General features: G+C 47.8%; 1 pseudogene; it reads right to left on the reverse strand.

The window, feature by feature from the left end:
• Window positions 1-9,628: 9,628 nt before the first annotated feature.
• On the reverse strand, window positions 9,629-11,059 carry LOC102914042 (adenosylhomocysteinase pseudogene; annotated as a pseudogene).
• Window positions 11,060-12,739: the final 1,680 nt, after the last annotated feature.

Here is a 12,739-nt window from a genome sequence, read left to right on the forward strand (position 1 = left end):
CCTCCAAATGCCAGGATACTGTGTTGTGCCAGCTGGGAGGGGAATGCAGGGCTGGAGTGACCTACAAGGCAGTCCTTCCCCACACTAGAGGGATGAAATCTGACTCTGGGGCTCTGAAGACACCACCCACTGGGTCCTGCTTGGCCAGGCTCCCTGAATTGTCTGTCCTGCCCTCCCCATCGTGTAGGTGGGGGCTTCTCAATCTCGTGCCCGGCTAATGCCTTCCAATCAGTTGGTCCTTTCTCTTATCTTTGGTTTGAAACCCACCCCCACCCGCACAGTGGCTTGACTTGAAGCAAGTTACACCCCTTATTTCGGTCTCAACAATGAAACCGCCCTTGACTGAGCATAGAGAAGCTTCAGTGAAAATGACATAAAGACCACTTGTGAACAGTACATTCCGTAGTAAAAGACCTGGGTTCTGTTTTAATTTTGATGAAAGGCACATCACATTATAGCTTATATGTTAACTATAAAGTACACAGCTTAGTACTACTGGATATGTTTATATTGTTAAGTAAAATAATGTTTTTGAGAGAGGGTTTCTGTGTCTCAGGCTAGCCTAGAACTCTCTATGTAACCAAGAATGACTTTTACCTTCTGCTCCTCCTGCACCCACCTCCCCAGTGATGTACAGATGTGTGCCACATACCTGGTTCATAGAGTGCTAGTGCTAGAACCCAGAGACTTTTGTATGCTAGGTAAACATCCTGATAACTGAGCCACAGCCCCAGAAGAAACAAGCTTCCCGGCCTCAGCACTGTGGGCATTTTTCTACAGATTTAAATATTTTTTTGTGTGTGTATGAGTGGTTTGCCTGCATGTATGAACTGAAGGTATCGATGGTTGGGAGCCACCATGTGGGTACAAAGAACCAAACCCAGTTCTCAGTGAGAGCAACTGTGCTCTTAACCTCTGAGCCTTCTCTGCAGCCCTCTGCGGGCATCTCTGACTGTGTGTTGTGGTTTGTTTAGCAGTAATCTCTGACCTCTCCTAATGCCGATAGAGCATCCTCAGTTCTGGCAGTCAGAAATGCTCTGACATTGCCCAATGTCTCCTAAAGGGAGAAGTAACCTCCCATTTAAGAACCACTGATTCTTAAATCACTGAAAGAAACCACCAAAAACCATTAAAGAATATTGATTCTTAATGTCTTATATGTTGTGTCTCCTGCACCCTTCTTTTCATCCAGGGCTGTGCTGGCTAGTTTTATGACAACTTGACACAGGCAAGAGTCATCTGGAAAGGGGGAACTCAATTGAGAAAATGCCTCCATAAGATGGGGCTGTAGGCATTTTTCTTGATCCGTGATTGATGGGGAGGACCTAGCCCATTGTGGGTGAGGCCATCCCTGGGTTGGTGGTCCTGGGTTCTGTAAGAAAGCTGGTTGAGCAAGCCATGATGAGCAAGCCAGTAAGCAGCACCCCTCCATGGCCTCTGCATCAGCTCCTGCCTCCAGGTTCCTGCCCTGTGTGAGTTCCTGCCCTCTGTGAGTTCCTGCCCTGTGTGAGTTCCTGCCCTCACTGCTTTTGATGATGACCTGCTTGTGTGGAAATGTGAGTGAAATAAACCCTTTTCCTCCCCAAGTTGCTTTTGGTCATGGTGTTTCATCATAGCAATAGTAGCCCTAAGATAAGAACCCTACCTGTCACTAATCCTATACCATCCCACTGAAAGGAAAACCAGTATACAATTAAGGTAACACTGGCCACTTTTGAAACTCACTTGAGAAATACATCACATTTTAGGGAATGAAGTAACTTGTACTCCAGCACCAAGATATTGTGTTTGTATGAATGCCACAAGACTTGTTTTTTGTAAGGTGTGTGTGTGTGTGTGAGTGTTCTACTCCTCTTTCTCCTCCTCATCCTCTGCTTCTGCCACTTCTTCAAGTCAGCAGACTGTGATTTGAGAAGAGTTCTGAGGATCTGGTATTATACTGCACACCCCTGGAGGAATTGTTGCTGGAACACTTGGGAAGCTGAGGCGCTCGGGTCCCTTGACCCACAGAAGGGTGGAAAAGAGAGAAAGAGGAAGAAGAGGGAGGCTGAGAGAAAGGAAAAGGTCTAAGCGCACACTCTGCCCTCCCTCAGACGTCCCTCTTCACAGTGACGAAGGAATAAACTGGAAAGGGAAGGAACCTGCAATAGACAAGGGATCGAAGGAACTTCTGGAAGACCTCAGGCAACCGTTAGTGAGGCTTGAAACACCAAGGCCGACGGTAGGCGGCTGCTGAGGTACAAGACCGCAGAAGCCTTGTGATCCAGGCGAGGTTTCGAGGCAGAAGGCAACACGGGAAGCAGGGGCTGAATGATGAGTCTCTGATCACAACTGACCTCAGCTCCCAGAATAGAGAGAGATCCACCGTCATGGCTGATGGCCTCAGTCCAGTCCCTAAAACACACACGGTAGGGGAAAGAAGCACCTCATGCAAGATTCCTGCTCACAACCACCAGGAACTCCAGGGCCCCGATGCCCTGTTTGGTCTCCACAGGAATGCACACATGTGCACACACTGCCACACAGACACACACACATGAGGTAATTACAAATAAACTCCATCTTTTAAAAAAGAGAAAAATAATTCCTCCTTTAGTAGATGGCATCTCAACTCACTCAAGCAGAACACCAGACACAGTACAGACGAGACTGAACTTGGCACGGTGAGCTAACTGTTTTAAATGTCAGTTCTCCAGAAAAGCCAAATGCCTGTCAGTCTTTTAAGGACAAAAATAAGTAACTCACTTTTGGGTCATCAACCTTTTCTTCTCATGTCTTCTCTGAGAGGCAACCTTCCGCAGACCTTGGTGGCCAAGTATGTCCTATCCTACCTCCTGCTATAGTTACCTGAAAAAAGGAACAGACAGCTGCCCCAGGCATAGACAGGAGGCACCTTCAGGAGAATACAAATTTTTACTCATGTATTCGACGTGTATTGTTTTCTATGCTCCAGCACTGTTTTAACCTTGAGGGTGTGATTCCCAAACAAAGAAATCTCTGTGCACATGGACCGGGAAAACTTACCACAAACAGTGAAGTGGCAGCCCTAGAGAGAGCAAATGGACTGAATCACTGTGCATCACATCGATGGGTGTGGGAACGGGAACTCAGAGCGGAGGTTTTCTGGTGATGAGCTTCTACTGGGAAGATGCATGAGGTGTGGCTGCCGAGGACCTGGAGCAGGAATCTTAAATGGTCTTATTAATAAAAAACAAACCAGGAGCCAAATATTGGGGTGAATTCTAAACCATCAGAGAAGCAGAACAAGCCACAGTTAACCTCACCTCTCCAGCTTCTCAGCCAGTCCTGTTTCCTCAAACTGGAAGCCTCTGAATCCTCATCTGAATGGATCTCAGCTAAATTGCTCAAAAGCCTAAAAGCCTCTAGTTCCTGGTCCTCAAGCCTTATATACCTTTCTGCTTCCTGCCATCATTTCCTGGGATTAAAGGCGTGTGTCACAATGCCTGGCTGTTTCCAGTGTGGCTTTGAACTCACAGAGATCCAGATGGATCTCTGCCTCCCAAGTGATAGGATCAAAGGCATGTGTGTGCCACCATTTTCTGGCCTCTATGTTTAATCTAGTGGCTGTTCTGTTCTCTGACCCTCAGATAAGTTTTATTAGGGTACATAATTTATTGAGGACACAATATCACCACAAGAACCCCAGAAGTACTGTGGGATTTTCTCTCCAAAGTCATCTTGCTCAGTGTCTTTTGAATATGATGTGTTTCTCCAATAAATTCCCTTTTGGCTACTCTAGGACATGATTTCTCCTGTAAAAGAAAAGGCCACACTGGGCAAGGTTCTCTGGAGCAACAGAAGAACTGGTTAGTTCAACAGTGGCCATCGGCACACTTGGGAGCCTCTGAAGCTGGATGTCTCTGCTGTCCCAGTTTGGTGCTGGACGCTTGATAGAGTGCTATTGGTGTGTGGTCTAAGTTAAGGCTGAAGACACTGGAGTGTGCTGCCAGCCAGGGATGGCAGTGGCCAAGGAGATGGGCACACTCGCTCAGGGAGAGGCTGTGAGGGTGGCTAGGCACATTCAGCTCTTTCCTTGGAACTCATTGGAAGATGCCACCCCTTTGAGGCTGGGTCTTCCCACATGTTAAACCTCTCTAGAAATAGCCAGAGGTGTGTTTCCTAAGTGATTCCTCCAGGTTTGTCACTGACATCTTCATCCCCTCATTAGCTTCGTGTACCATTCTTGTCTTGAATCCTTTCAGAAAAATAGAGCCCAAAAATATAGAACAAGGACCAGATCAAGTGGTTGGTGATGCCCGGTGAGTCCATTGCTCTTGCTGTGCCCAGTGTGGTGCTAACCGTGGCTGCCCTTATGGTGCTGTTATTACACAAAGGTAACATATGGGACAGAGAGAAAACAAGTGTGCCTTAACTTCTGTTTGAATACCACCCGTGCTCTACCCTTTAAGGAAGACCTGGGATTCCCCAGTTTTTTCTGATTTGAATCACCCTTTTTTATTTTGTTACTTGTTTTGTGGTTTTTGTTTTTGTTTTTTGTTTTTTTGTTTTTTGTTTTTTTAGACAAGGTCTTGCTATGTATTGTAGACTGACCTCAAACTCATTAGGCTGCCCATGCTGCCTCCTGCCTCCCTCCATGCTGAAGTTTCAGATCTGCACCATCATGCCCTGCTTAACTTTTTCCCCTCCAGTGCTAAGGGTGAACCCAGGGCCTGAAGTATTCTAGTCAAGCACATTACCATTGAGCCCCAATGCCTATCGTTTGTTATAATTCCTTCATTTCATAAAGTAGAACCTATGATCCTTTCACTTCCAAAATTTGATGACCAATTATTAATCATAAAATATGGTCCAGCAGGTATAAGAACTGCCACCGAGTCTTCCGACTTGAGTGTGATCCCCAGGACCTTTTTGGTAGAAGGAGAGAACTGTCAGAAGGCTGTCCTTCGACCGCCACAGGCACACACACACACACACACACACACACACAGGCACACACACACACAGGCACACACACAGGCACACACACAGGCACACACACACACAGGCACACACACACAGGCACACACACACACACAGGCACACACACAGGCACACACACACACACAGGCACACACACAGGCACACACACACACAGGCACACACACACACACACTGTAATACAATTTTGAAGAGATTTGGGGAAAAACATCTCAGAAAAGAGAAAAACAGAGTGAGAGAAAGTCCTGGGATTAGGCTCAGGCAGGCCATCATGGTAACACCATCTTGTCAGCCAGCCCTCTCCAAGATCTCGCACATGTCTAATCCTATCTGGTGTCCACGTTAGAAGACCAGAGCTGACTCCAGAAGTGTCCAGCTTTCTATTTTTGTATAAAAATGACCCTCAAGAGTGGCTCCTGAGGACAACCGTGCATTATGTCTGAAGATTCTGAGGTTTGGGAACTCAGGCCCATGGGTGATCCTGCTGTTCAGTAAAGCAGATGACTTGGTTCAGAAGATTCGTGAACTTTAGTCACGTGTATGCTGTGCTAGTACAGAGGCCGCAAGGCTGGGCTCAGCTGGGACTGTCAACCGTGGTGCCTATGTGTGGCATCTCTGACGTGCAAGCCTTTTTAAAATTTTATTTATTTGTTTGTTTACTTATTTGTTTGTTTGTTTGTGTGCATGACTGTTTGGCCTGAAAGTATGTTTATGCACCACATGTGTTCCTGATATCCATGGAAGAAGAGGGCATCAGATCACATGGAACTGGAGTTAGAGATGATTGTGAGCCAAGCATGTGAGTGCTAGGAATTGAACCTAGGTTCTCTGCAAGTGCAACTGGTGTTCTAATCGTAAACCGACTCTCCAGCCCCAGCATCCAGGACTTATTTTAGTATCTCTTTGGATGTGCCTTTGCCTTCATACATCACCACTCCTGCCATACTCTGATGGTAAAAGAAACAGACACATCCAGAATTAAAGGGAGGTGCTCCACATTCCCCACTTTGAAGAGGGAAGAGCCGAATTCACGGTGATGCTCTAAACAGCCACACGGGGTCACCCTCGCAAAACAAAAAACACCTGCCACTTAAACCAAGAGGCCTGTTCCAAGCCAAGAGAGGACTTCTAACCAAAGCCTGCCGGTCACAACAAACCTGCTGTGCAGACACGCCCCCCCATGCAGTCCAGTTTGCACCCTTCTTTGTCATTGTGACCCAGCTGTCAGTGCCTTTAATAAAGGACAGGTGCTGCCTCGGATGCCCCATGACACTCTAGGCCACAACCCTCATGAAGGGAGATAGCACAGTCTTGGTGGTGGTACATTTTTTATTTTTCTACAAGTGCAGAAGGCTGTCATGGGACATGACCCCTGGCCACAGAGTTGCTGATCATTCTGAGCATGTGTAATAGCAACTCTTCCAAGTATCGGCAAGCACAGTGAGGAAGGAGAGTGGCATCTAAGCGACCTACATCTAAGGGTCAGCAGTGATCGGCTGGTGCCTTCTGAAACGTCAGCTGGTGAGGAAGAGACATGGAGTTATGGGCTGGTGTTGCACAGGACTATTCTCCCAGCCAAACTGCCACCATCTCCAGGAGTTCGGGCGTGCCTCCTGAAAAGCAACCATCACAGCCCGGCTGACGCTAACAATTCCCTTGTAGGAAGAGGAGACGGAAAGGGTCATGGCACCCTCACCTGAGTATCCAGTCTCCTCTCCCAGCCAGCGGTGTGCAGTTCTCATCTGATTGCACATGGCCTCAGGGAGGAACTAAATTAAATAGGAGAGGAAGCACTAAGGGAGAGGGCTACGTCTACCTCAGTGTTGGGGAGTCATCATCTGTACTGGGTGCAGACCTTCCACAAGAGCTGCTTTTAGGCCACCCATGCTCCTGCCTGTACCCCCGCTTGTTGCTCTGTAAGGTTCCCCAGGGTGAACTTTGGTGGAATCTCACCTCAGCTTGTTGGCCCTCAGGAGGAGAAGCAGACATGTTTACATCCCCCACAGGGGAAGAAGCAGCAACAGCTGGGAATATAGTTGGATGGTAAAGCATTTGCCTGTGCTATGAGGCCGTGGGTTTGATTCCCAGCACAAAAGGGGGCTAATAAAAGGTAGATGGGGATAATTTAAGTTAAGAAAAGCTGGATAGCAACAAGCCAGGCTAAGGCCGGGCATTCATAAGTAAGAACAAGCCTCCGCGTGTGATTTATTTGGGAGCTGGTTGGCAGGCCCCCCAAAAGAGTAGGAAAATCAACCAACAACAGCAACAAGATTCTGACCTAAAGAAGAAGTGAAATTTCTTAGAAAATGTACCAGAGAATTCACAGAATCAGAAGAGCAGAAAAGCGGGCTCAGAATCTGAGGTCCCGAGGGGAACCTGGTAACAGAACCACAGCTAGGCCACAGTGCAGAGAGGCAGCGTGGGTGTCCGTGTGGGCGACACTGCCCTGTAGGGAATTCTTCCGAACTGTCCCCATACACCATGTACTGGGCCTACGCCCAGAGTCCTGCACAGGGGAATTTTATGTCTGGGTTGGGATCACACATGACCCGGGGAGATGACTCGGTGTACAAAAGCACATGCCTGTCCTATAACCCTGACGACCTGAGTCCCCACCCTGGAATGTACATCAGAAGCCAGACTGGTGGTGCATGTCTGTAATCCCAGCCCTTCTATGGCAGGACCAGAGGTGTAAACAGGAGGAATGTTAGTCAAGTATGGAAGGTGTCCTCTGACCTCCACGTGCATGTCCCCTCTCATACAGACATCATACACACAAGATAATAAACACATGCAAAAATAATAAATATTTTTAAAAGAGATCAAATTAGTCACCTTCTTATCCTCTCGGGACAACTTAGGCTGCACATAGCACTAAACTCTAACATATACTGTAATTTTACACACACACACACACATCCCATAGTAACATTAAATTTGAAAATTAGGCTCAGTAAGACATGAACAGGTTGAGGACATGGCTCCAGAGACAAACTGGCTGCCACGATGTCTAGGGCCCTGGATTTGGTCCCCAGCATCATTTTTTAAAGCAGAAGTTGGGGGTGGAGAGACAGCTTGGCAGCTGTAAGCACGTATAGCTCTCATACAGAAGCAAGTTGGATCCCAAGTACCCACGTCAGGGTGCACAATTGCCTCTAACTCCAACTCTAAGGGGATCCGATTCTTCTGGTGTCCGTGGATTTCTGCACTCATACACATATACTCAGAGACACGCTCCTATACATCATTAAAAATAAATAATCTTTTTTAAAAGAATAGTAAGTCTTAAAGTAGAATGACTGTAACAAAATGTTGTAATAGAAGTCATTTAACTTAGACATTCTTCCTTTCCAGAATTTTCCATTTAATATTTTTAGACCACATTTAACCACAAGAAAGTAAAACCACAGAGAGTAGACTTTGTCCACTATCTTCCCTTTCAGAGGGTCAGAAGCTCCTGGCCCCTCCCACATCCACAGAGGGAGGCAGGGCACTGCCTTCTACCAAGCTCACTCAAGATAAGATCCATTCAAACCTTCCCAATTCTGTAGTTAGAGCTGCACTGACTTTGGAGGGAGGTCCAGAGAGGCAACTCGGCAAGCAAAGGTGTTTCCCGCCAAACCTGACCGCCTGAGTTCGATCCCTGGAACTGACGTGGTGTAGAAGGAGAAAGCCACCTCCCAAATGTTCTTCACTGACCTCTGCACATGTGCCATGGTACACAACAAATTTTAAGTAGACAGTAAATTAAAGGAGAATGGTTATCGGTTTGGGCTTTTTTATATTGGTTTATTTTTTGTTTGTTTCATTTATATGTATCATATATGTATGCCACATGTACACAGGTGCCCATAGAGGCCAGAAAGGGCATCAGGTCCCACTGGAGCTGGAGTCACAGTGGTGAGACACTGGACGTCTACCCTGGGAACAGAGTAAGTTCTACTTCCTCAATGATAAAGGAAACTTGTCTATTATTACCTACCAGCTTTCTCTCTGCTCCCTTTGGTAGTTTCAGGATGTCCGTGATGATCTGGGGGGGTTCTACACTGCACCTTTACCATCTTGCAGCTTTAGGTTGTTTTTTGGGTAGCATCTTTGGGCTTTGTGATTGTTTCTTTTCTCTCTCTCTCTCTCTCTCTCTCTCTCTCTCTCTCTCTCTCTCTCTCTCTCTCTCTCCTCCCCAGAAATTTTATGTAATCCACCATCCTTTGTTGACATTCTAAACATTATATAAGCATTAGAAACCAAATGGCTCTCTTTGTGACCCAGGCTTGTGATAGGAACCATCAATGATTTGTTTTTCTGGCCCTTCCAGTCTCCAGCTGCCACTTGTCCTTTCTTGATTATCTCTAATCTACTCTTACCCCTGTGAAATAGAGAGCAAATGTACCAAGTTCCACATTCTAAGATTGAAAAGATGGCCCAAGAGCCAAGCTCTGAGGACCCTCTGACTCCAGTGGCCCCTGCCCTTTGGCAAAGCTCCTTCTCAGGTCCCGGATTGAGAAACCAAGCACACAGATCTAAAGACCAAGTGAGGGTCTGGACGGTAAACATGGGCTTGTGACCACCACTGGTCACATCCAGCCTCAGGACTTCCAAGACTCCCAAGCTCATCCCCTGTGGATGGCTCCCAGGTACCTCTAACTTGACTGGAGACTCTCATGTCCCCTCACCACACCTGGAATGGAATGAGGGACACAACAGGGTCCAAAGACAGAGTGACCAGCCCCAGCGGGACGAACACTGGCAAAGCACCTGCAGAGTTGGTGACGTTTGCTCTTGGGAAAGAGAGGTAGGGCCTGGAACAAGGACGGCAGCTGGAAGGCGAAGAGCAGTCCCAGCTGTAGTGATCAGGTTTAAAGGGCCATCATTGGACATGCCCAGGCACCGGGCCTGCTCTCAGTCAGCCTGCCCGGTGTGCTCCAGCCCTGCCTCATGCAGCTTCTTAGGCAAAAAGTGAACCCAAGTGGGTTTTTATCTGGGTGGTCCACGGCTCAATCTGTGCCATCACCTGGTTTCATCACGAAGCTAGGGGTGGCCCATGGCACAAGCCAGGTTGACCAGCTGGCCTTCAGCCAGCAGGATGATGCAACACTCATTCTTCAGCCAGTAGTGGTCCACCTGGAGTTGATGTCCACTTCTCCACAGCGCTCCCATTGAGATACTTCACATGCTGTTCAGTGTTACATGAACAACCGCATCCCTCTTCTGTTCAAAGTGCTGGCCAAGGATGATATCAACACAGCCTGTGGCCGTGACAAAGAAGCTGCCCTCCTTACAGGCCTTGTCCATGGTGGTCACCTCATAGCCCTCCATGGCAGCTTGCAGTGCATTGATGGGGTCAATCTTCCTGATGATGACTCAGTCCCCCAAACCCCTCAGAGCCTGGCACAGCCCTTGCCCACTTCACCACCTGCCTGAAATTATCACATTTATGGCCCACTTGATGCCATCTATGAGGGACTCCCCGCAGCCATAGAGATTGTCAGACTTGATCTTGGTGACAGAATCGTTGAGATTGATGGCAGGTACCTCCAGTATCCCATTGGCCATCATCTTGTAGAGGTTGTGGGCACCAGCCATGGTCTCCTCAGAGATACCTTGAATACCTGACAGAAACTGTGGGTATTTATTTGGTGTGGATGAGGTTAGTTAGGTCACCACCATCATCCAGAATTATGTTGAGGGACCCATCTTTGAAGTGGAACATTTGCTTAATTTGCCAGAGGTACCCCTCATCTGTCTCACCCTCCAGGCAGACACTGGAGTGCCAGCCTTGACCATGGCAGTCACTGGTCCTAAGTAGAGAAGATGTTGCAGCTAGACCTGTTAGTTATTTAGCTGCGTTGTGTTCTTACCCTGCAAGGAAGTGTCACGAAACACGACAGAATCCGCTTATAAGAGTTTATTAGAGTTAAAGGGACAGAGAGTGTGCAGGCCTGTGGGAGAGACACGTGCGTGGAGAAGAAGGAGAGAGAAGAGAGAGAACCGGGAATATGGTGCTCCGCTTTAAAAACCGGCTGGGGGCATGGCCAGGTCATGTCACTACTCCACGCATGTGCGTAGATCACATAGTCACGTTGCGTGCTTACGTGGCCATGTAACGTCACAGATCCTGGTTACGCGAAGACGCCTTGACCCGGAACTTGCTAGGTGGAGGTGTCCCGGTCCACCGGGTATCCTGGTTATGAGAGACGCCCTGACCCGGAAAAGCCTATCCTGAGCTGGAATTGGCTAGGCGAAAGTGTCCGCCTGGTATATGCGACCGTGGGGGCGTGTTGTGAACCCTTCATTACCGACTCTTTCCTTTTTTAAAAAAGAAAAAATTGTGGTTGACTGGGTACAGGGGCGACGTTTCTCTCAAAGACTGTTTCCAGCTGAATAGTGGGCGTTGGTTGGCTCTTGGGGGGATGAGGAGTATTTTGTGAAGTCCGGGGATGATGGTGGAGGTCCTGGAATGACGTTCTGCTGTCTTCTCGTTCTGCAGCTGTCCATCCATGCTGTGGTTGGGGACCTCCTGTGCTGTGGCTGGGGACCTTCTGTTTGACAAGATACTGTTGACATAGAAAGAGCTTAGAGAGAAAGAATCGTTATTATTTTATTTTGGAGTTGGCATTTGTCTGAGGTAGATCTGGCCTGCCCAGATAGAGGCATGTGACATTTACCTGAGGTAGATCTGGCCTTAGTACTCTGCTTAATTTCTATCTGAGACAAGCCTCATTAGAGGTAGTTCATTTAAGGCACCTGTTTCCCTTATTAGGTTAGCACTTAGGAAATGCAGGTGATCCGTTGCTGAGTATTGAACAATGATAAATTGTTGTATTACATTATTCCTTACCGCCTGGATATTTTTGATGGTCCTTTTTGCCTCCGGCTCTGTGTGGCCCTGGTTGGGAAAGGGAGGGGTGATACCTTATTCCTCTGGAATTGGTGACAAGGCAGTGGATCCCGATGTCCTCTGGAGCTTGAGAGTGAGAGGCCCTGTTTGTTTCACTGTATATGAAGAGAGATTTTTCTGGGATGGAGGTGAGATAAAAGGTTTTAGGTGAGACAGGTGGACCCAGTGAGGAAAGCCCTCGAGTTTAGCAGCTGTGGGGGTTACAAGAATTACTTTGAAGGGTCCCTGCCACTTAGGGGGAAGGGGTAAAGGGCGCTGGCCTGGAGGAAAGAGAAGAACCTGATCCCCAATGTGTATTGGAGATGGGCAAGGATTGCCACACGGCTGAGGTAATGAACAGTCTGCGTAGCTCCATAGGATATGGAGACATAAAAGAGGAGTTAACAGGCTATCTGGAACAATTGGAGGCTTGGAAAAAAGACCTGGTGTTAGAACTGGTCTGAGGAGATATTTAACTTTTCCTGACGGTGGGCATATGGGTAAAATCGAGCTGTAGCCCTGAGGAGGTGGGAAGCCTCCAGCATGGCCATTATATGGCCTGAGTTAGACACGGATCCTCCTTTTGCTGTGAGAAGTCCACGCTCCCTCCAAATAGCAGTGTGGGACAGGAGGATATGAAAAGCATATTTGGAGTCTGTAGAGTTAGTGGCTAGGAGGAGAAGTAGGAGAGCTGCTGGCGTGTCTGGGATGAGGTGAATGTGTGGAGCGAAAAGAAATGGATGCTCCTGCTTTAGCTAGGAGATCCCTCCCCATTAAAGGTACAGGGCAGCTTGGCACCACTAAGAATGTGTGTGTGAGAGGGATGCCTTTGAAAATACAATTAAATGGCGGTGTCTGATGAGGCAGGTAAGGCTGTCCTCTGTACCCGACAATAAAGGAGAG

This window comes from Peromyscus maniculatus, chromosome 7, assembly GCF_049852395.1.
Source record: "Peromyscus maniculatus bairdii isolate BWxNUB_F1_BW_parent chromosome 7, HU_Pman_BW_mat_3.1, whole genome shotgun sequence".
NCBI lineage: Eukaryota > Metazoa > Chordata > Mammalia > Rodentia > Cricetidae > Peromyscus > Peromyscus maniculatus.